Consider the following 8,502-nt stretch of genomic DNA (forward strand, 5'->3'; position numbering starts at 1 on the left):
AAGTACCATCTGGCAAGCATCTCGGTGCGGGGCATTTTCCTCAAGTGTGCATGCAGAAGCTGCATGTTGTGGGGGTGTAGTAATGTAGGAATGACAACCGAACACTTACCTTCAGCCGCTGAGTAGAGAAATACACCTCTGGTGGCTTGTAGTTGATACTGTGGCGAGAGCATAGTCGGAGGTCCGGCAGTATTGGTGGGCAGAAGCTTGGATCAGCTCATGGTGGCCAAGTGGGAGACCTGTTAAGGACTGGCTCCTCTACTGTGGCTTGAGTGATCTACTGCAGTGATGGGGAATCCATCGAGAACATCGTATGGATCCCCATCAATAGCAAAACACGCCATCTCCTGTCACCCATATTTTGTAACCCACGGGGAGCTGATGGAATGCATTTCCATTGATGCGCTGAGAGGTGGATCTATAGGGAATTTGAGGTTGGTATCTTGCAGTCACTGAACTGCGAGGGTCGAAGAGCGTTTTGTGTTTGGCTATAACTGAGTTGATTGTTATTCAATGTTTTCAAGATATATACAACAAGGTGACAAACTGCATTCAATGGTTTACTGAGGTCAAACGTGGTTAGGCATGGGACCCGGTGAAGGCTGCACCTTAAACAATCGAAAATCTGATGGTAAGAAGTGGTCCGCTGAATTTGGCTCCATATTTTCTCAGAACGTTGACAGGTTTGGATGTTTCTGATGTCATGGAGATAAATTTGACATAATAACTGAGTTTCCCCAGAAATGATTGTAATTCCTTAAGATTAGCTGTCATATAACATGGTATATTTTACTTTCAGTTTCTTTTAATTTTTAATTTTATTCTTATTAAACGAAGCACTTAAATGCTGAGTGTTATGTCGAGTGTTTGCACTCACGTGATGTAGCTACGCTCTCATATCGCTGCACACGCTTTAGCTCTACATATTGTAATCATGACATGTTGTTAACCATGACCTAAACTTACTACATTATTGTTAGGACAACTGCGTTGTTCTGAAGCATTTAGTAGTTATTAGTTTGGCTCATTCTCTAAAGCACTTTACACATATAAGCTGCACTCCTCTGCACTCCTTAAATTAGTCATTATTCAAATAACTTACAGACATTCACTAAACAATAGAGCTTTTATTAATACATTATTATTTTTCCACCTGAAAAAATGGTATTAGCTACAGAATTCTGTCATCAGTCCATAAGGGACTAAATTGTTTTTATGTCTTCTCAGATATCATTAACAGAATTTATCACCAAGGTTTTCTACTTGAATTTATTGAAAAAAATATGAATCAAGCAAACAAACGTATGCAGACAACATTAGTAACGTCATGCAAACACGAATGTGTCCAAATTATAAATCTAACTGTTCAGTTAAGACTGCAAAAACTTAATAGTCAATTAATCGGGAACTTCAGCAAGGCGACAATTGAAGGAAAAAAGCGGAACAGTTACTTGTTTACTGTAGCTACGCAAACATTTAAACTGCGTATAATTACTCATCAATTAATAAGATTACTTTAGAAAACGATAGAAAGGAAAGGAATTGATGAATTTTTAAGGTAATACTAACATAATATTATTGTTGACGATGTTAATGTATTGTTCATAATCCAATAACTACAGTTGTCATTAACTTTTACTCCAGTTACGGTTCTAATCAGAAATGAAATGTTTTTCCTTTTTAACTGAAACATAGATGTGTAAAGATTAAACAGATTACAGTATCTTCACCTCCCATATTAAAGACGCACGCACAGCGTGCCATACTGCATTCCTTGACCGCAATACTTGTTCGACTCATGGTATGAGATACTTCATCATTAATTTATCTACGAAAAATATCTTTCTTCCGAGGTGATTATATAAGAGAGAAGACTTATTATTGTAAATATGCCAAATCGACGTCTCCAACCAACATTGTACAATATCATAGACTGCACTGAAATAACTACTCGCTATGAACACTAGTCGTCGACTGCACTGCACTATTGTCTGGCTACTACTGACTGCAGGTCTCTTTTCTTGTTGCGCGCCAAGACAAGAAAAATTTGGCAAACGGAAAGTTTAAAGTACATTCCCTACTTTTGTGGCTGAAGACCACGTTCAGCAAATTAGTACACCATTCCCACAGGAAGTGATCAGTTATTTACATACATATTTGTAAATATTGATAACATAAATAAATTAATTTACAGAACTTCTTCAATGAAGTAAATTACTATGCAGATATTGCATGAATATATCAACAGTGAGTCAGTGGTTTCACGTACAAGATATACAAAGCGTATTCGTTATCAGAACATGATGCCAAAGACATGCGAAAATGGCAAAAAATAGTGTTGATACGTTACAGGCGGAGGGAATTTCATGATGACTTCGATATTTTTATTCACTGGGCGTAAGCCGTCCATATTATTATAGTAGTCAACCTCTGGTTTAAGAAATTCAGATTTCTTTAAAGTGTTATGGAGACCATTACGTTGTGGGGTTTGGAAGAGAAGGCAAAGATTACGTAGACGTGCTTTCCTCGTTCGGCCAGTAATGTTGTTATCTGGGTTGTTAGCGCAGAATGGAACGTTACGGATAACCAGTTCCAGATAACGCTGAAACAATGCAGCGGCACTAGCCACGCTGAAAGGGGAGCGATTGTAGGGAGAACTGATGACCATGAAATGCTGGGAAGCCAAACAAAATGGTAACCGAAGATACGCCTTTGCTAGATCAACTTTGGAAAAATATTTTCCTCCGACTGCTTTTGACGTAAGTTTGTCGGGGAGATGTTATAAATTTTGACAAATAACTGAGCATTGAAAATTGTTTTAAATTTTCCTCAGAGAAACGAAATCTAAAATCAGGCTTCCTAAGAAACACCAACAAAGTACCTCCTAAGACTTGTAGTAACGGGAGTCAATAAACCTAACGTTTCTAGGTAGTTCATTTCGGCTTTGAACATGCCGCGAAGTGCGACGGAAACTGAGGAGACGGGAAAGAAACGTGAAGTGACCGACGATTTCAAGTCAATGTGTGCTGCGTAATTGTTAGCACAACCAAACCAGGCTCAATGATAGTTGAGAATTCTTCACACAGGCTATCGAGATTGTCGAGAGGCATCCTTACTGAATCTTCAAGCTGAAAAGCGTCAAGACCGAAAAGGTTTTCAACAGAGTCTGAAGCAACAACATAAAACGTTAACTTTCTGTCGAAGTTCTTGCATCATTTCACAATGATAACGTAAGGGGATGCACTGTCGGATGTAGCTCATTAGGGAGAGTTTATGCTACATGCTTGCAGCTGGCACCTCGTGGCACGCTGCTGTCACATCGAACCTCGCTGACAGACTGTGGCGTGGCAAATGGCTCTAAGCACTATGCGACTTAACTTCTAAGATCATCAGTCGCCTAGAACTTAGAACTAATTAAATCTAACTAACCTAAGGACATCACATACATCCATGCCCCAGGCAGGATTCGAACATGCGACCGTAGCGGTCCCTCGGTTCCAGACTGTAGCACCTAGAACCGCACGGCCACTCCGGCCGGCGTGGCGTTGCATTAACGCATCTCGTCCGGAGGGATTAAGGTGCGGTTGTTCATACAGCTAGAAGAGTCGAATGTGACATTCCTGCAGTGATCTTGAAATATTCAATCATGGTTTCAGGACATACGACGATGGTCGCAGAGTAAAACACAAACCAGCTCGATATCGCCGTCTGGTGCGGCGAGCAGTGGTAGTAGGTTTGACTCATCATTGCCGCGCGAGCAGCGAGGAGCGGGGTGGCACCATAAACGCGCCTTAGAGGCTGAGGTGCAGGGAGCAGCTGGAGAGATCCGGGCTGAGCGTAGGTATTATCTTTTATGAGAGACACGGAAGTTCCTGTACTCACTTGAACGATAATTATGCATTTGTGCTGTAAAATAATCTAACTGAGGTAAGATGACGTATCTCCACTGTAGAGCAGGAGGGTGTGTAAGACTGCCGCAGAGGGTGGCACCGCACAGAGAGGCCGAATCCCCAAAACGTGACCACAATCCCGATAAATGAATTTTTTAGTCTGGGAATTTCGAGGGGTAGGTTGGGTAGGAGAAGGATTGGCGCACCTCACCCGAAAATGATACGTGCCTACCTTCGACACTTGTCGAATTACGTCAGTTCAAAGGTGACATTCGTCGAGAGCACACGCGTCGCTGTGACATTTAGGCAAATTTACGCTTGATTAGTGGTGAGAACGATTGCTACAGGTATGCAGAAAGTATTCACACACTATTACAGTCTACATTTCATCGTTATCCTATTTATATTATATCTTTCTCAATGTTTGTACGAAACGACCATGATTTGCCGAACTTGCCCTTTCAACCGGAGCAAAAATATCATATACCGCGGATAACGACTTCCAGACTATAGATTGATCAATTATCTGATGTAATTGACAAGAATCAGCTGCCTAAATCTACCTGTTCTCTTGTATAATGAATGTTTCCTCGGGCCCGTGCGTCCCACATATTGCATCGCTAACATGGCGCAACGCCGCGGTCGACGTTGCTAGCGCACAGAACTATGTTTCCCTTGCAACACGGGTACGGTATTTGACTATTTATCTGTACTTAATTTGTTGGTAATGCTTATTTATAATTTTTACACAGAATTGGATGAAGAATACGTCAAATTCACTCGGAAAGAAGTATTCAACATCGTTAATCTTCTACATTAATCCCTTATTTGTGGAACAACTTTGAAAGAAACAGATTCCGATGTGGATTCTGAGTCTGAGGGCTTCGAGAGCGATACTGAATCGGATGAAACAAATTACATCATTTTGTATGCACCAGAACAACATCTTCAACATCAGTCACATTGCGTTTTGAATGTTAAGACCTATTGTCTTCAATAGCTATTATTTTTATTATTACTATAGTAATTATTATTATTATTATCATCATCATAACAATTACTTCTATCGTTGATTATACTATTACTTTTATTAGTTGGATTTAATCACAGACTTTGAAGTTTGTTCTATTGTATTACTGTGTGTCAATTTTTGTGGTATCTAAGAAGTGCTATTTTCCAGTATATTTTCGACGAATATTCTGTTATTTTGGTTTAATAAACAAATCACGTTGTCACTGTCTTAATTGTTGTAATTATTGATTTCCAGATCCTCTATATATATGCTATTATTAAAATACTAAGACGGGATTTCATGCGTCCCGTCGCTATATTGGATACGCCATTTTGTTTAGACAATTTTTAACTTCCAGTCCATAATCAGCGACCTCAAAGATTCCCATGTGATGAGATTCGTCTGAATTAAACGTCTTCTTGGGGTTTCGGCAACGTTTTGGTGATTCGGTCCCACTGCGCGATGTGGCGAGCTTGTGCCATTGCAAGTAGCGTGTGTGTTAGTGAGGACACTGCTGTCAGGGGTGCATTTCGGGCACCTGCACAGTGGACAACAGCAGGGGTGGCCTGAATCTGAATTGGATGCAGAAAACTGGTTACCCAAATTTCTGTATAGTGTGGCGCATGGTGAGCTTGCTTAGTGTGGTCTCTGCTAAGGGATTAGCAGTTCCACGATTTGGTGTCGAAACAAGATGAACATTGAATGGAAAACATAGTGCTTTGAGATTTTGAAATGATGAGTAGCTGTCGCGTGCGGTGCGATATTGCAGCGTAGAGCAAATGTATTTGTTGACCCATGTATGAAAGAGGATATACAAACTTCTTATCAGACTGCTGCGTTTCAAACAGACGACATATGTGTCTGTCACAAGCGCCTTCCAGATCGTAAAAGCATTGTAATTCCTCTGTTGATAATGGTGACGGCATGACTAATGAAACGTGTAGTGCTATTGAAGCAGTTGTGGCAACTAGAGGAGTAAATCTGTAATTCTCATTTATATTTGAAGTAATTGTTGACAAAAGTAATAGTAATTTTACGTAAGTAATCTTAAGTGAGAATGTGTGGTACCGTGCTGAAAAAATTGTGTACGTTGTAATATTAATAAGTATGTGAACACTGCAGCATGAAAACTATGAAACAGTTAAATAATACATCAAAACGTCTTACTTTGCAAAAACAGACATAATGTCTGATGGGATACCGCAATCATGAAGATGGTTCTAGAGGAAAAGAAACCGGTCATGTGAATAAACATTTTTGCAATCAGGACGGATTATAACTAACACTGTAAAAAATTTACAGTGTTTACTTTCTTTTCTCGCACATTCATGTTACAATAACTTACAGATTTTTCTGAGGTAAAAAGTACTCACTTTCAAATTCTGAGCGATGTGGCGCAAAACGTACAGGAAAATACGTTTGTCGTGTCAGTCGTACAGATTGCACCCGTTTGTGAGTCTAGCCTGTTGATAAACAATGATGGCGTACTATAACAGAAACCAGTAACTGCCTTTAAGGGAGACAGTAAAATTTATCTACATGTGACCATAAATTTGTTACAATGTACTCTTACATATAAGCTGTTCCTTTGTTGATACAGCAGAAAATATTTTCCAGTGTTCATTTAAGTACAGTATGGCATTTACGAGAGTTTTCTAACTGTTTGGTCTCACCGAAAATTCAGAATTCTTCTGCTTCTCTCTCTTAATCGGTTGTGAGTGAGTGAGTGTGCCTTCGTTCGATATTTCCTGCTAGACCACTGAACCGATGTCAAACGAACTTTGTACGCATATTCCCTTATTGTCAGGAGATATGACGTCATAAAGAATGAGACGCGTGAAAAAGTGCCGCATCGTACATGACGTTGAAACGTATTACTTCTGTGCTACTAACTGCATTCGCAATAAATGCAGCAAGCAGTATCAACATATGCCGGTAAATGCACCTACAAAAGTATATCATGGTATCATAAATAGTTCAGGAGATATGGCGTCATAGACACAGAGATGATTGAAAAACTGACGCATTGTGCATGATGTTTAAGTTTATTACTTCTTTGGTAATAGCTCTATTCGCAACATATTTTTCTGACAGTATCCACAGACACTGATGAGCCAAAATATTATGACGACCTGCTTAATACCTTGTTTCTCCGTCTTTAGAACGAAATACATCACTAATTCTGCGTATTAGGTATCCGACAGTTTGTTGGTAGCTTTCTGGAGGTATGTGGCATTAAACGTCTACGCACAATTCATGCATTTCGCGTAAATAAGGGGCCGCTGATTTGCGTACGCAGTGACGATATCCCATTGGGACCCAGATGGGCTCCTTGGGAAATACATCAGGTGAATTTGGTCGCAGAGACATAAACGTGAGTTCACTATAATGCTCCTCAAACCACTGCAGCTAGGTTCTGGCTCCGAGACACGGACAATTACACAGCTGAAAGATGAAATCGCCGTCGGAGAAGACATCAAGTATGAAGGGATGCAGGTAGCTCGCAGCTGTTAGCGTGTCTTCGGTTACTACCACAAGCCCCATGCAAGCGCAGGAGAATACCTCCCACAACATAATACTGCGTCCGTGGCGTACTGCACGTTTCGAGCCATCGTTCACCGCGATGGAGGCGTTTGTGGAAATAACCATCGACCTAGTGTAGCAAAAATGTGAATCGCCCTAAGAGCCGACACGTTTCCATTGATCGACGGTCGAATCCCGATGGTACCGTGCCACTGCAGTCGTAATTGACGATGTCATTGGGTCAACATGTGAACGCTGGGGGTTGTGTGCTGCGGATCGCCCTGTTCAACAATGTACTATGAACGGTGTGCTCCGAAACACTTGTGCGTGCACCACAATCGTGCTCTTTCGGCAGAGATGCCACAGACCACCGTCTACCCTACCTTAAAGAGCAGACAAGTCTCCGAAACCCACTTCGTGTGACATCCAACCCTTTAATGCCTAGTGATAGTTTCACTATCCTTCTATCCCTTTCCGTAGATTCCCATGACAGTAGCACGTGAACATTCGACCAGCTTCTAGATTTTCGAGATATTCGTTCACAGGCTCTACATAATAACAATCTACCCTTCGCCAGTCGTTTATCTGAACAGATTATCCCATTTGCGGCCCATACCTTCGGTAGGGTGATCCCCCGTCCGTGTCCGCTCCGTTCACATAGTTTTGTTATCTCTTCAAGTGCGCGCAACGCCACCGTCGCGACATCCAACATCACGGTGGGCAGTGGTCTCATTGTTTTGGCTTATCAGTATATACCTACACAAATATATCTTCATATATATATATATATATATATATATATTCTTCCCAGCAAATTAGGGACACTGTTGCTCCTGGGGTATCGGCGAGGACCATTCGCAACCGTCTCCATGAAGCTGGGCTACGGTCCCGCACACCGTTAGACCGTCTTCCGCTCACGCCCCAACATCGTGCAGCCCGCCTCCAGTGGTGTCGCGACAGGCGTGAATGGAGGGACGAATGGAGACGTGTCGTCTTCAGCGATGAGAGTCGCTTCTGCCTTGGTGCCAATGATGGTCGTATGCGTGTTTGGCGCCGTGCAGGTGAGCGCCACAATCA

This window comes from Schistocerca cancellata, chromosome 5, assembly GCF_023864275.1.
Source record: "Schistocerca cancellata isolate TAMUIC-IGC-003103 chromosome 5, iqSchCanc2.1, whole genome shotgun sequence".
NCBI lineage: Eukaryota > Metazoa > Arthropoda > Insecta > Orthoptera > Acrididae > Schistocerca > Schistocerca cancellata.